This window comes from Emys orbicularis, chromosome 25 (genome assembly GCF_028017835.1).
Source record: "Emys orbicularis isolate rEmyOrb1 chromosome 25, rEmyOrb1.hap1, whole genome shotgun sequence".
Classification (NCBI taxonomy): Eukaryota; Metazoa; Chordata; order Testudines; family Emydidae; genus Emys; species Emys orbicularis.
Window position 1 is genome coordinate 10,773,121 of NC_088707.1, and position 15,313 is coordinate 10,788,433.

The window sequence follows — 15,313 nt, forward strand, 5'->3', positions numbered from 1 at the left end:
CCTGCTGTGAGGCTGAAAACATGAAAGACTAGACGTGCTCATACATTATGGTAATGGAAGGGGGGCAGGTAAGTACATTAGATAGGTAGCAAAGTGTTGCCATCCCTGGGCTATAGGAGGCTTGCACTTTCAGATAAAACTGAAGACCTGAGTAGCTAGGTTATTAAAGATCTCACACCGTTTTTGGCAAAAGAAGGAGTATTAGCCCCAAGACCCTGGTCTAATTCTCATTTTGAATCATTACAGTCTACCTCCCTAAAACTCTCCCTGTAGCGGGATATAATAGCCTTTCCTTACTGCCTTGGACATCCGTATATTCTCTCATTGACTTTCAAGCTTAAGCCGTTGTTAATTTAAAAAGCTCCCCAGCTCACCTCTGGAACAGCCTCCAGAGCCTTGCAGTGCAAGATAAATGGGAATCCATGTAATAGCACAAAATGGCTTGTAAGGCAATGTTTCAGCTGGTTCCTCGGTTTTTTTACAGCCTGTTTAGACTTGGCTCAGATGCTGGGCGTTTCAGAACCCTATCTCTGGATGCCCTTCGGCTAAATGGACGGGGCTGTATGTATGTAGTCATTTAGTTTGATTTTTTTTTTCAGCACCTGCCAGAATCTTTTGGTGGGCAACCTAAACTTGGATTGGTTTATAAATCTCACAATATTCAGGGGCCTGCCTCATGATTTTTTCAATGCTGGAGGTTGGCGATGGGTCTTAATTAAAGTAATGTCTTAAAACCAATCCTCCCGAAATGAAAAGCCAGGATACATAATAGCAAGTCCTTGGCTAGGTTGCTAGCAGCAAGGATGAACCCAAGACCTGTGGGCCCATGCCCATGAATGCACATGTACATCCCCCCCCTTTGCTGCATACGCTAACAGACCCTCCACCTCTTCTAGCAAAGGCTAGGGTTAGGGTTAGGGTTAGGTGAGGGGGACAGAGCCCCACACTGAGTGGGTGTAGGACTTCAGTGCTCTGCAGCGGTGTCTGCATGGGATGTTTGGATCTCCTTTACACAACGTTTGTAAGTCAAGACTGGTGCCTTTCTCAAAGATATGCTAATACTCAACCAGATGTTATGGGCTCGACACAGAAATTACTGGGCAAGGTTCTCTGGCCTGTGATATACCGGAGGTCAGACTAGGTGATCGAATAGCCTGGCCTGGCCTTATTCTCTAGGAGTCTATGAAAACACAGGCAGAATTGATGAGCCGTTGAAATATACATAGGCATTAACAGCCAGATCTCAGCAGCTGTTTTAATTGCATTATCTGCCCAAACAGGTGAGCTATTTTTGCCACTCTAGCCAGCCTCCGAGCAGGGCCGGATTCACTGTCCTGTGGGCCTGGGGGTTTGGAGTGGGGGAGTGGGCTCAGGGCTGGGGCAGGGGATTGGGGTGTGGGAGGGGGTGCAGCTCCAACTGGGGGGGTGGGCTTTGGGGTGGGGCCAGGGGGTTGGGGTGCAGCAGGAGGTTCGGGGTGCGGGCTCTGGGTGGGAGTTTGGGTGCAGGAGGGGGCTCCGGGCTGGGTTAGGGGGTTGGCGTGCAGGAGGGGGTGTGGGATGCAGGCTTCGGCCGGGAGGCGCTTACCTCGGGCACCTCCTGGTCAGCGGCGCAGCAGGGCTAAGGCAGGATCCCTGCCTGCCCTGGCTCCGCGCTGCTCTGCTCCCCGAAGTGGGCCTGGCCAATGGGAGTTGCGGAGCCAGCGCTGGGGTCCGGGGGCAGCGCACAGAGATTCCATGAACGCCCCTTGCCTAGAGGCCGCAGGGGCACATCGGCGAGCTGGTGGTCACGGGGACTTGCCTTGGGCCGGATGAAAAGAAGCAGCGGGCCGCATCCAGCTCGCGGGTCTGCAGGGCACCCCTGAGTCCGAGGCCCTGGGCTGACGCCCCTAAAGCCCCTGCATTAATCCAGCTCAGCCTCTGAGGCTGAAAATATATGATGAGAGGATCCCCAACCTCGTTAACTGTCTCACAAACCAAAGCTGTAGGCAACAGCTCCTGTTCAGGGGAAATTCAGATGAGATATAGGACCATCACTCTCAAGAGGGAAAAGGCAGGGCTCTCCGAAAGAGATTGCGCCACTTGTCAAGTGAGCTTGCCGCCGGGAAGTGACTGGCAGGACTGGCTTGGCAATTTTACAATACTCCGGAGAGATCTGCGACGTAGAAATGGGTGGGTGTTCCAAAGACAGAGCTCGAAGATGCTCCCCCGTGCTGTGGGCGGGCGGCCTGTCCTCTCTAGTTATCTTAGGCAGAGCTGGCCAGATGATAGGGGGGAGGGGTCGGGGAAAATTTCGATGAAAATGAAAAAAAAAATTAATTTGTCAACATTTTCCATGGAAAATTTCAACTTGTCAACGTTTCTTCTGAAATGCCACTGCCTTGCCTCACAGGGGGTGTAGTGCAGGGACCTCCCATTCTCCTCTATTGGCCGAGCTCTCTGGTCAGACTGCATCTTCTGTGATGCCCCATGGCCTCCCATCTTGCTGAAGGGAAGTGGCCCATCATGGCGATTGTGTGGCCATGGCAGGGGTGCCCCCAGAAATGTTTCCCCTGGTACATATCATCAATCCCAGTGGAGCCATCCCCACTTCAGCCACTGCTTTAGGAGCCTGTGTCTTTTCAAAAGGGATTTAGGTACTTGACTCCCCTCCTCTCATTGGAGGTCTTCCAGCCCGGCCCACCCAAGTGCAAGGTCACTTCCTATCCCAGCGTGGCTGCTAGAAGTGGGGAAAGGCTGGGGAGGCCCCCGGGGTATAGCTTTGGGGCAAGAGCTGGCCCCACAGAAGCAGCAAGGAGGAGTGCTGGCTGCCCCACTGCCCACTCAGGTTTGGCCCTGCTGGCCCTCCATCATGACAGCCGAGCCGCTGCCAATGGTACGTGCTCTGCATAATGCGCATCCAGAGGTGGGCACCCCGGCCACGGAGCATCATGGGAAATGATGTCTGGCTGGGAAGCATAAGGCACCCGAACCGCAACTCCCACGAGGCGCTAAGCCGCATTTCAGAATCAAAGCTGGTCCCTTTCACCAACAGAAGTCGGTCCAATAAAAGATATCACCTCACACATCGTGTCTCTCTGATATCCTGGGACAACAACGGCTACTGCAGCACTGCAGAAGACTAGGTTGTTGAGTAAACAAAAATTTTCCTCAAAAATGTCTATTTCTCGTGGAATTTTTTGGTTTTTTGACAAAATGCCAATTTTTGTTTTCACGGAAAAGTCCCCATTTTCCAAATGGCTCTACTTACAGACCTTATGAGCAGAAAAAAAATGAGTGCCTGGAAAGCAGAAACAGCTGGTTTAACTTATTTCTCCTGTGTGGTCAATTTCCCCATGAAGGGGAAGGCTGCTTGCTGGTGAAACTTTGTTATCTTCACTGAATGGACAAGCTTTAGGGTCTGATTGTGACTCCCGCCTTCACGCTAGGGGTCACCAAATGAAATGAATAGGCAGCAGGTTTAAAACCAACAAAAGGAAATATTTCTTCACACAACACACAGTCAACTTGCGGAACTCTTTGCCAGAGGATGTTGTGAAGGCCAAGACTATAACAGCATTCAAAAAAGAACTGGATAAATTCATGGGGGATAGGTCCATCCATGGCTATTACCCAGGATGGGTAGGGATAGTGTCCTTAGCCTCTGTTTGCCAGAAGCTGGGAATGAGCGACAGGGGATGGATCACTTGATGATTCCCTGTTCTGTTCATTCCCTCTGGGGCGCCTGGCATTGGCCACAGTCAAAAGACAGGATACTGGGCTAGATGGACCTTTGGTCTGACTCAGTATGGTCATTCTTATGTTGTTACGTTCACTGAGTACCCCAGTGGGGCGACTTGGAGACACAGGGCCAGATTTTCAAAGGTATTCAGGTGCCTAAAGATGCAGATAGATGTCTAACCTGCTTAGATGCTTTTGCAAACCCCACTAGGAGCCGATCTGCATTTTTAGGCACCTAAATACCTTGGTCCATTTGATCATAAATAAGTAAATGAGGGCAGATGCAGACCTTTAATGAATTGTTGCAAGAACTGGTTATGATATCCCTTTCCAGGTACGTAAAGGGGGAACTTGGCTCTATAAATATCACCCTGAAGCAATAAAAATAATTTATAAAAGATAAATACAGAGACACTGGCTTCACTGATGTTTACGTGGTACTGGGATTTTTTTAAGATTTATTCTGCTTCCTGCAGAGATTCCTTCTGCACAGGCCTGCTAGCTACACCATTGTGTGCTCAGCATTGATCACAGCATGCCAGAGAGTTCAAACCTGTGCCTGCAATTGTGCATCCACAGTTGTGTGTCTAACTGGGTGCTGCACAATGATGGTGCATGTGCAAATGCCACTGTAAACACACTCCCATTTTTTGCCCTGCGTCCATCTTCTCTTTCCAACTGGGGTCCCTCATGCTGGAGAAAGACCGAAGCCACGGAGAGATTTACAGCAGCCCTGTGCAAGACAGGGAAGCCTGGCAGAGTGGCCCGGAGAACTGGCTGCAGCCGAGCACGGGAGGGAACAGCCTCTGCTGAGTTCACTGAGCCAGAACCGTCTCTCCTGGCTTGTAATTAAAACCGAAGCCTGGCTGCAACAGAAACGGAGGCCACTGCCACGCAGAGATTAGAGTGCAGAGCTCATATTCCTACCTGATTTCCTAATTGGAGGAGCCATGCTGGGGCAGTGATGCTCTCTGCGATGGGGTTGATTTGATGGACCGAGGAGGGGTGGATGGATGCTGTGCTAAGGAACGATGCAGCAACCGTGGAGTGGCTGGGAAACTAAAGATGCCAGGGATACCGCACGCAGTTTAATCCCATTGACCCTCTTTTTTAACAGGGATTAAGTGGGATTTAATTGGTGCCTTGGTTTTGCACCGCCCTCGGCACAGGGTCGATTTCAGCCTCAGGGGGCGGCAGAGAACGCCACATGTTCCTATTAAGGCCCAGCCTCTCGCCTTGCGTGTCCTCTTTAAAACAAACCAATCAATGAACACAACCAGGGAGCTAATTAATCGGACCAGGCAACGGTTTGGGGATATTCCCCAGAGGGAGAAACGAGCCATTTCCAATCAAACAAGGAATCCGAAAGGAATTTGATGTCCATGTGAATCTACCACTGCGTGAGATAGGATGCAAAATAGACACAAGGCAGGATAGAAACTCTCATGCTTCATGGGATCTGCCAAGCACTAACTGATGGGCAAGGCAGGCTAGGAAGAAGCTTCCTCCGATCAGCCCATGATGCCACATCACTCAGACAAATACTCAGACAAGCCCCTTTGGGCTTCTCCCCACAATGCCCCTGTGAGCATCTGCAAGGTTACGTCAATATCCTCCTTCCAATCTCCCGTTAAAACTCTCCTTTGACAGGATGCCTGTTCACAACGTGACAATGGTTAGCCGGCTGGTGATCATGGCCCGTCATGCTGAGCAGTACTACTCATTGTTTCCTAGCTTTGGCTGGTCTCTCTCTCTCTCTCTCTCTTTCTCTCAGCTTATCTTTAGAGTGTAAACTCTTCGGGGCATGGACTGTTGTTTGTTCCATGTTTGTACAGCGCCTGGAACCATGGGGTCCTGGTCCGTGAGTGGGGCTCTTGGGCGCTATGGTATTGCAAATAATAAATATTGATCTGAGCTAAACACGTCCCTGTAGGCTAGGGGTGAAAGAGTCCACAGCCTACGACCCGCCCCTGAGAGTTAATGGCTAGAGTCACCGAGATGTGTCCCCAGCGCCTTTGTATAAACCCCGCTGCGATTACATCCTGGATGCTAGTGCTTCAATGTGTCACCTCTGTGGGCAGCGCTCGTCCCCGTCGCTTTACAGAGACACTCTTGTATTATCCTCGTGGTTATTCTTTGCATTCTGAGGGGAGCGGGCAGTTGTCAGGAAACGCCCCTCTGGGTTTATTGGATTGCAGAGAAGGAAGGGCCCAGAGAATGGGGCTCTCAGCAAACAGGAGGCATTTGAGAGGTTCTGTAGGAGACCCAGGAGGTCTGCGTTACAACAGGGTCAGAGCCAGGCAGTGCAATGAGTCAAATACCTGCCCCCACCCCCCCACATTAGGCCAGTGCAACCAGGTAGCCAATTAGTGAGCACCTTCTCATGCCGGCACTGCCCTGGCTAGCCCCCTCATCGTCTCGCTTGTGGCTATCAGCGCCCCCGCCCGGGGCTGGTTTAATAACAGCCGCGATTCAAACCACCCTAAGAGTCCCTGGCCTAAAGTCCGTAACCAGAACACAAACGTTCGTACCCAACCCTGGTTCTGCTGCCACACACAGAGCACTCCCTCTAGCCCAGCCCGCTCCAGGCGAAGCTGCCAGGCCCAACTTTCTGCTGGAGCTTCGCCTTCTGGCCTGGGCTCCATTCTCCTCTCAGTCGCAGCTTGCAGCTTCCAAACTCTCTGGCCTCAGAGGCTTCCCTGCATGCGCCTTTTTACTTCCTGGCCTTCCCCTTCACGGCAGCCACCTGCTGCCCTTTTTAGGCAGTTCCCTGATCCAGCTGAGGCTTTTAGTCATCGGGGTTGGCTAACCTCAGGCCGGTCAACCTTTCAGAGGCAAGCCACCCTTCGCAGCCGGGTTTCGAGTGTCACTGCCACAGAATCTGCTCTTCTCATTGTGTTTTCCCCACTCAGGAACTGAAGGGCCACCATTTCCACCCCATGACTGTCTCCCTGCGGCATGAAAAAAGCAAGCGGAAAACCTAAGGGCCAAGGACCAAATTCACTTCTGGTGTAATACTATCATCCATGTACATCCCCAGTTATTTTTCTTCCCAGCAGGCCCCTGGGGTCAGAAGTCTCCTGTATCTGTTATCACCAGTTCTGGGAATCAGCGGGTGTCCTGTTACTGTTCTGTCTTCGGCAAGATAGCTGCTGTAAGGAGACAGCTCTGTGCGCTGGAACAAAGCCAGATGGGAGGGTATATTTTGGGGGCATCTGCAAACAGAAGGTGGTATTGGCTAATTATCCTGTCTGTCTGGGTGCAGAGTGACTGAGGCATTCAATTAGACTTGAAGGAGGAAAGAGAAGTTAGTATTACCTGGGGTATCATTCTGCTCTGAAAGGTAGAAGCATGAATGGGAGTCAGTTTTATCAATTGGCCAAGGGGCCAGTTCCATTTTAAAGCTGAAATCTAACAAACTAGATTGATAAGGATTATGACCAGTGTTGGGATGGAATCCAATTCAGATAGCCCCTTTTTATTGAGTCCAGGTAGGGCTAGCTTACTAAATTGAGCACCAGAGTCTTTCCAGGTCTACTTCTACTACTATTCATGCTTACCGTTCATATTTACTAAGGTCTCCTATTCATAATGGGGGTTGGACTAGATGACCTCCTGAGGTCCCTTCCAACCCTGATATTCTATGAATGCAGACAAGTATACAGTTTCTAATTTGGGGTGAAAGATATTTTGGACTTCTTTGGGGAATCAAGAGCTTTGACCCATATCTATACACATGCACACACAAACACACACACACACACACATCCCTCTGTATTCTGGGTCTCAGAGCAAGCTATTTCAAGATGTTTTAACTCCTATAGTTTCCATACACATCGTTGCTTTTTGGTTAACAAGTAGGAGGCAACAGAGAACTCTGCACAGGAAAAATGGCAGACTGGCTTGGCTGTCATCTGGGTAGGAGTTCTCTTTAGCTAGACAAAGAGAAATGGACGTTTCAGCCACAAGTCAATTATGGGAGTCTCTGACATGAGGGTCTAACCATAGCTGGAAGACTCCTTATCGAGCACTGAAGCTTTCCTTTCACTGATGCTCCCCAGACAAGATGTCTCAGAGGTTGGGATGTGCAAATGGTGTCCCACTGTCGGTAGCTCCGAGAGGAAGCTGAAGTTTTGAAATATGCAGGGGGGTGATGAGTTGCAATCTTAGTTGCCATGGAGCAGAGGCTGGTTAAAAGGGGCAGAGAGGGAGCTATAGTCACTTATCACCAATATATATTCAAGGCATATTTGCTATCTACATGTCTTACAAAGGTGGCAGAAAAAAGATAGCTGTGTCGTTACCATGTGTGCTGTCCCTCAAAGATACCAGAGCAAATGCGCTGTGTTTGTACAGAAAAAAGATGGCCAGTGAAAACCTGGGCTTTGAGATTCACATGAGTTCTTACCTCCTTGGGCACATCTTCACCAGAGATAAGGATTCTGCAACCCAATTAAAGCCCCCAGTGACATCTGCGCCACTCAGTTTCCTTCGGATGATGTCCTCAGTGACACTGCTCCTCTATCTATCTGGATACACACTGCACTATCTATCTGTCTCCATAAACATCCCTCCCCCCCCAAGCTTATATGCAACACTCATCACATAATCTCTGAGCATCTTCAATGGATTTAGAATAATAGAATCATAGAAAATTAGAGTTGGAAGAGACCTCAGGAGGTTCTAGTCCAATCCCCTGATCAAAGCAGGACCAACTCCAACTAAATCATCCCAGCCGGGGCTTTGTCAAGCCGGGCCTTGAAAACCTCTAAGGATGGAGATTCCATCACCTCCCCAGGTAACCTGTTCCAGTGCTTCACCACCCTCCTAGTGAAATAGTGTTTCCTAATATCCAACCTAAACCTCCCCCACTGCAAATTGAGACCACTGCTTCTTGTTCTGTCATCTGCCACCATTGAGAACAGCCAAGCTCCATCCTCTTTAGGACCCCCCTTCAGGTGGTTGAAGACTGCTATCAAATCCCTCCTCACTCTTCTCTTCTGCAGACTAAATAACCCCAGTGCCCTCAGCCACTCCTCGTAAGTCATGTGCCCCAGCCCGCTAATCATTTTTGTTGCCCTCTGCTGGACTCTCTCCAATTTGTCCACATCCCTTCTGTAGTGGGGGGGACCAAACTGGACGCAATACTCCAGGTGTGGCCTCACCAGTGCCGAATAGAGGGGAATAATCACATCCCTCGATCTGCTAGCAATGCTCCTACTAATACAGCCCAATATGCCGTTGGCCTTCTTCCACTCATGTAACCAATAGAAACTTCATCATCTATTCTGTTTCTGTTGCACAAGCAAGACTAAATTCCAGGTCCCAGGGCTGTGCTGGATCTATGGGGTTCGCAAGGGTAAACAGCAGTAAAACCTCTTTTGAGTCAGTCAAGCCAGATGCACTGACTCTGAGATCCGTGGGGAGCAGAGCTGCCTAGTAAGAACAATCTTGCATAGTCACACTTCAGTGAGGAACTGCAGGTCAAAGAATTGCTGCTTGCACATTGGGCTGGGCCTTCCGTTCTCCATTTATCCTGATGCTGTTTGGGGTCTGCAAGTCAAGTCACCACTGGGCAGGTGGGCGGGAAGAGCCGACGGCACTGCATTGTTTTCAGAGAGCTTTGGCAGCAACTAGAGTCTTTGTTCCACACTGGATCTGACATCGGCTTAGCCAGGCGTCTGATCCGAATGTTAACAGAGCTGCGGAGGTTTAAAAGCCAAGGAGGTCCTATGCCGAGAAATTCAGCCCTTGCTATTCCAGCAAGGGAGACTACAGAGCTCTCTATAAATAGTTTCTGTTGAGCCGGGCGCTGTAATTGGTTCAAGATTTAGTGTCTGTCGGCCTGTGCACTGGCTGGCTCGTCGTCAGGGTAAAGCAGCAGCGCGACATCGTTTCCAAGCGGACAGTTATTAAAGACCTGTTTTATTTGGGGTTGTCGAGGGCAGCACAGTGAGAATGTATTATGCCCATTACCGCCTGCGACCTGCTCCAAACTCAGGCAGTTGATGCTAGCCATAAATACGCCTCAACAGGTAGGGCGTCGAGTTAACAAGCAGCACGAGTCCATTAGGGAAGGTAAATAAGTGGCGACCAGCAGTGCATGCCCTCGTTTTCTCCCACTCTCAAGTGTCCAAGCAGCTTCCAGAGGCCCTAGGGACCCTATTTTGATTCTCTGCAGAGCCGGTTTACATCTCCCGGGAGAGCAAGGGACTGGTTTGGTCACTTAGGGCAGAACGGTGACATAGTCAGACATGTCAGCAGCCAGAAAAGGATTGCAGGGATGGGAAGAAGCAAGTTGCTTCTGCCCCTCACGTTGAATGGGAAGGATCCAGGCTCGGCACATAAGACAAGTTTCCTCTCCAGTGCACCGGCCTCTCCCATGTTTCCCTTCTGCCCCATATCTAGGGCCCTTCGTTTTCGGGTTTTATGTCATTTAATTTTTCCTGGGAATTTATCCGTGTTTATTACCACCACAACAAAAACAGGTGACAATCAGTGGAAAAAAATTTTTTTTTCAGGGTAAATATCAGGGTTTATTTTGGTGGATGGAAGGACAGGAGGAAAAGTATTCAGTAGATTAATGCTTTGATGACTGGAATTCAATGTGGTTTGCTGCAGAACTAAAACAGGACTCGAAACACAAGACCACCTCGGAGTTTAAGAAAACGATATTTCTCTAATCCCCAAGTAAAACTTTTCATTCGAATCAACAGTTTGCTGTTGTAGACGTAGCCCTATCAGCCTGTAACTATTTACATTTAATAATTGGGCCACACCATTTGCAGCGCGTACACTCGACTTCATCCTTGTCTCCCGCTTTTGTTTTTTTAAAAACTTTCGACGACTTCCTTGGGTTCTGAAACGGATTCGGAGACAGATTTCAGTTTTCTTCCCATTTGAGTGTGTCCGACCTTTAAACCGTTACCTGCTAACAGCTTGAAATGCCTACGCGGTGGGCGTGAGATTCATCAGAACGTTCGGATGCAAACTCACTTCAGAGCTTGTGCGGTACCTGTTTGGTTGTTGTGTGTATCTTTCTAGACTGATACAGCGCCTTCCTCCAACAGGCAGCTTTGCATTGTACGAGGAGATTTTTGGCAAACCAGTAAAGTGCCTGAAACCATTATGGCTTATTCCTAAACACCGCCAAGTCAGCAGGCCGTAAAGTGGCCATGCCGCAGCCTCAGCTTGACCAAGGCAGGAGGGGGGGGGGGTTGGGTGCCACAGAAAGGGCAGCTTGACCCCGCGTCCTTCCTGATAAGAACTGTGTTGAAGTTGCTGATACAGGCATTTTAGAAGAGCAGGATGTGCGCTCAGGAATGTGTCTAACAGGGTCTCAAGGCTGCAAACTCTGGGAAAAAATCAATAATCAGAAGAAAACCTCTTGCTTGACCACTGACACTGCTTGCTTAACAAGTTTTCTTTAAGGGACATGTCATTGTGTTACTAATGTATAAATAAGGGGGGAAAGTTTGAGGTAGTTGGACTCTTCAGGACAGGACTCTCCCTCTGGATACATCTTATGTTCCCCACCGGATGCCACTCGAGAGCCACACTCAGGTTTGGTAATTATCAAGGGTTGGGGGTGTTTTACTAACCCATTGCGGACGTGTGTAAGTGCTTGAGACTAAGTAAAGTTTAGCTTTAAGTGAAAGCACTCTGGGGTTGTCCTGTTTGTGCCAGCCATCTATCGGTCGGCCGGCTGTGTCTCCCCTGATTTATTTGCTGACACCAGCTCACACAGAGTGAAAGTTACAGAGAGCTTTGGGTTGAAAGAACCCAGGTAATCGCATATACACACAGACGAATGTGTTATCGTAATACACCTATCTCAGACAATGTACTGCATGTTCCTAATAAAACAAGTTATTTTTTATATATTTGAATGATACAAAGGTAGGGTGAAAATTGGGGAAAAAAACCTTTTAGTAAAACCCAGGATTTTTTCAGTAAAAATCAGTTTAAACTGAAAACAATGGGGCTTAGCCAGATCCCATAATCCCAGCACTAGAGCCCCCCACCCCCACCTATTGCTCCCTGCTGCAGGACTGGGTAATTAGGTCAATGTAAATCAAGGCAAAGGCTCCAGATGGACAAAGAAAAGCAAAAGCAAGGCCAGCGGCATGCCTGGGTGTCTGGCTCGCAGTGTGGGCAGGCAGCAAGGGGAGAGGGTGCTAGTCGAGGGGAGAGGTTCTTTCGCTTTTTGGTTGGCGGACCCCTTTTCACGTGCACTGTTAATCACGGATCCCCGAGCTGAGAAACTGGCTGACGAAAGTGTGCGTGTGTACTTCATAGAAACACATGCTGTTAGTAATGCTTTCAGAAAAACGGTATACGAGTAATTACAGATATCAGTGAGATGGGTGTGTAGGGTAGCCTGGTGCCTGGTTTTGATCGGAAAGTCTGGTCAAAAAGGGGACCTGACCAGACACCCAAAGTCCAGTTACTGTGGGTGGGAGAGGAGACAAGCCTCCAGGTCATCGCCCGCGCCAGCCCCTACTCAGCTGGGGCTGCCTCCTACCTGCATCGGGTGGCTGCTGCTCCCAGCCATGGCTTTGCCGGCAAGTCCCTCCCGACCGGACAGAGGGGCATGGAGGGGAGAGGTCGGGTAGGGGCGGGGCCTCCAGGAAGGGATGGGGCAGGGGCGGGGCCTTGGGGGAAGAGGCGGGGCTGGGGAGGTTCCGGCACTCCTGCTGGAATGTTCCCTTTTAAAATATTACACAATTGGCAACCCGATGGGGGGCCTGCTTCTTATTGCAGAGTCCATCGAACCTTGGTGTGATGCAGAGGCGATGCGGGGCAGGGGGGCACGTGAGGTCATGTGCCCTGCCCAGATTTCTGCCTTCCATTTGGCCCTGCTCCCTGAGATGCTGCAGGTTTAACACAAACAAAAGGAAGTGTTTTTTCACACAATGCACAGTCAACCTGTGGAACTCTTTGCCAGAGGACGTTGTGAAGGCCAAGACTATAACAGGGTTCAAAAAAGAACTAGATAAGTTCATGGCGGATAGGTCCATCAATGGCTATTAGCCAGGATGGGCAGGGATGGTGTCCCTAGCCTCTGTTTGCCCAAAGCTGGGGAGAGGGTGACAGGGGATGGATCACTTGATGATTCCCTGTTCTGTTCATTCCCTCTGGGGCACCTGGCATTGGCCACTGTCGGAAGACAGGTTACTGGGCTAGATGGACTCTTTGGTCTGACCCAGTCTGGCTGTTATTATGTTCTTATGTTGCTGTAGCCGAGCAGTGCTGTGTCTCCCGGGCTAGCTGCTGCCGGCTTGTGGAATCAATGGCGGTGAAGCACCCCCATTTTGATGGCAGGGGAGAATTGTTCTTCTGCGGTGATACTGCAATTTTTGGTTGTGGACTCCCGCCACCCTAACCCAGAAAGGCTGGGTGGCCCGCTGAGGTGAGTGTGTGGGGGGGTGGAGATGGCGCTACCCCCTAGAGCTGCCTGCTGGCACCGCTTGCTCCCCCCCAGAACATTCCTCTGCTCCCAAAGTTGCGGGTGGGGGGAGGGGTGACACCAGGTGGCTCAGGCCAGCTCCACATGATGGCAAGACACCCAGCCGATATACAGACCCCCTGTGCAGTCTCTAAGGACGTCCCCCGGCGTCCGCATACCCCAGTTTGAGAATCAGTGGTCTAGGGCTTCTTCCCTGGGCAGCATGACCTAGCGGTTAGAGGACTGGGACTCGGGAGAGCTGGGTTCTGTTCCCAGCTGTGATGCTGACCTGCTGGGTAACCTCGGGCACTTCATTTCCCCTCCCTGTGCCTCAGGTTTCCCCATCTGTGAAATGAGGGTAAAGATCCTGACCGCCTTTGTAAAGCACTTGGAAATCTACAGATGAAACATGCAATTTATTCCTGGAGGAACTGCCTTCCGACATTACACCCAGAAGCACAGGCTGTGATTCCCCCGAAGCAGGGCAGAGAGGGCACCCGGGCTGCCCGGAGTGGGTGCAGGGGAAGCAGCAACCGTGGTGCCAGAGAGGGGAGTCTGGCACAGCCACAGGCAGGCACAGGTGTGGTGGAGCAGGCCAGACTTTGGGAAGTGCACTGGGCCCAGATCACTAGCTAATCCTGCCTTGCTACGGATTGAAAACCAGACACCTGGTCACCCTAGCTGTGGGCCTTCAGGCCAAGGCCCCGATTCTGGAGTTAGGCGCCTAAATACCTTTGAGGATTTGGGCCAAGTGCCCATTGATACCTAATGGCCTAGTGCTAACCTGGCCAAGCTAATTCAGTCCAACTCTAGCCAAGGGCCACTGGAGAAACTCAGTGACATTTTCATTTCTGTGTCCCCCACGCTGGCAGCAGACCCTCTTCCCAGTCCTTCCCCTCCTCCCCTGTTTTAGAAACAGCATCAGAATCTTTCCAACGCGTAACCGACGCGGGTATTCGCCTCCTCTGACTGCTCCTGGCTGGGCATCCTTGGGACTACGTGCACAGCTGTGACGCGGCCAGCACTGCCCAAGCAGCCGATCCGCACATGGCTTCGGCCAATCGGCATCGCCAGCCGGACTCTCATCTGTGGGCGGAGCAAAAGGAGACTTCCTCCCCACCCCTCGATGCGTTAGCAAGGAGTGACGTGGCAGGCAGAGTTGTAGGAAAGAGATCTTTATTGAACATGACAGTTTACGTGCAGAGAAGGTGGTGAGGTCCCATAACAAGCAGAGGGTGTCACACCAACTCAGACCCCTCCTGAAACCTGGCTCTTTTTCTTCAGTCCCACTCGTCATCCTGCGCTGACCCCCCGTTTGCCAGAATCAAATTGGAAAACAAGAACTCTTCATCTATGGCCGCCATTACTACCACATCTGAGCACCTCCTCAGCTCGAATGCATTTGTCCTTGCAGAACCTCTGCTGGGTCGGGGAGCATTGTAATTCCCACGTTCCCGCACACCCTGACCAGAGCAACCTTTTCCAGCACTGCATGGTGCAGCACCCACTCAGCCTCAGTTTCCCAGAGGGCTGCACCCAGTGTTCAACTCCTTTTGGCTTGCAGAGACTTGTCTACACTTCAAAGACAAGCCTGCAGCATACAGTTTCAGAGCCTGGGGCAGTTGGCTTGGGCTCATACTGCAGGGCTAAAAAGGACAGCGTAGATGTTCCCGCTTGGGCTGGCACCCAGGCTTCGAAATCCTCCCCACTCTCTGGGTTTCAGAGCCCGGGCTCCAACCGTCTACGCTGCTATTTTTAGCCCAGCAGCCCGAGCCCTGTGAGCCTGAGCCTGCTGACCTGGGCTCTGGGAGGCGATGCTGTGGGATTTGCAGTGTAGACACACCCCCATACGCTTCTACCCCTCCTGTGACACGCAAAGTACAAAACAAGCATGAAGCAAGATAAACTCTGTTCTCCAGGAGGCCTGCTAGACACCAGCCTGCCCCACCTCCCTTCTCCCCCGACCGGGGAGGACACCACCCCTGCACTGACCGGCTGTAGCCCATTGACACACAACGCACAGTCAACCCATGGAACTTGTTGCCAGGCAGTGTTGTGAAGGCCAACACTATAACCGGGTTCAAGGAAGAACAAGATAAGTTCCTGGAGGATAGGTCCATCGGTGGCTATTAGGACATGGGGTTGCAT

At 50.9% G+C, this 15,313-nt stretch overlaps 1 protein-coding gene across 1 annotated transcript in view; it reads left to right on the forward strand.

Moving 5' to 3' along the window:
- LOC135894522 (acid-sensing ion channel 2) overlaps window positions 1-15,313 on the forward strand; it is a 1,171,365-nt gene that overhangs the window by 130,962 nt on the left and 1,025,090 nt on the right. The window lies entirely within an intron of this gene.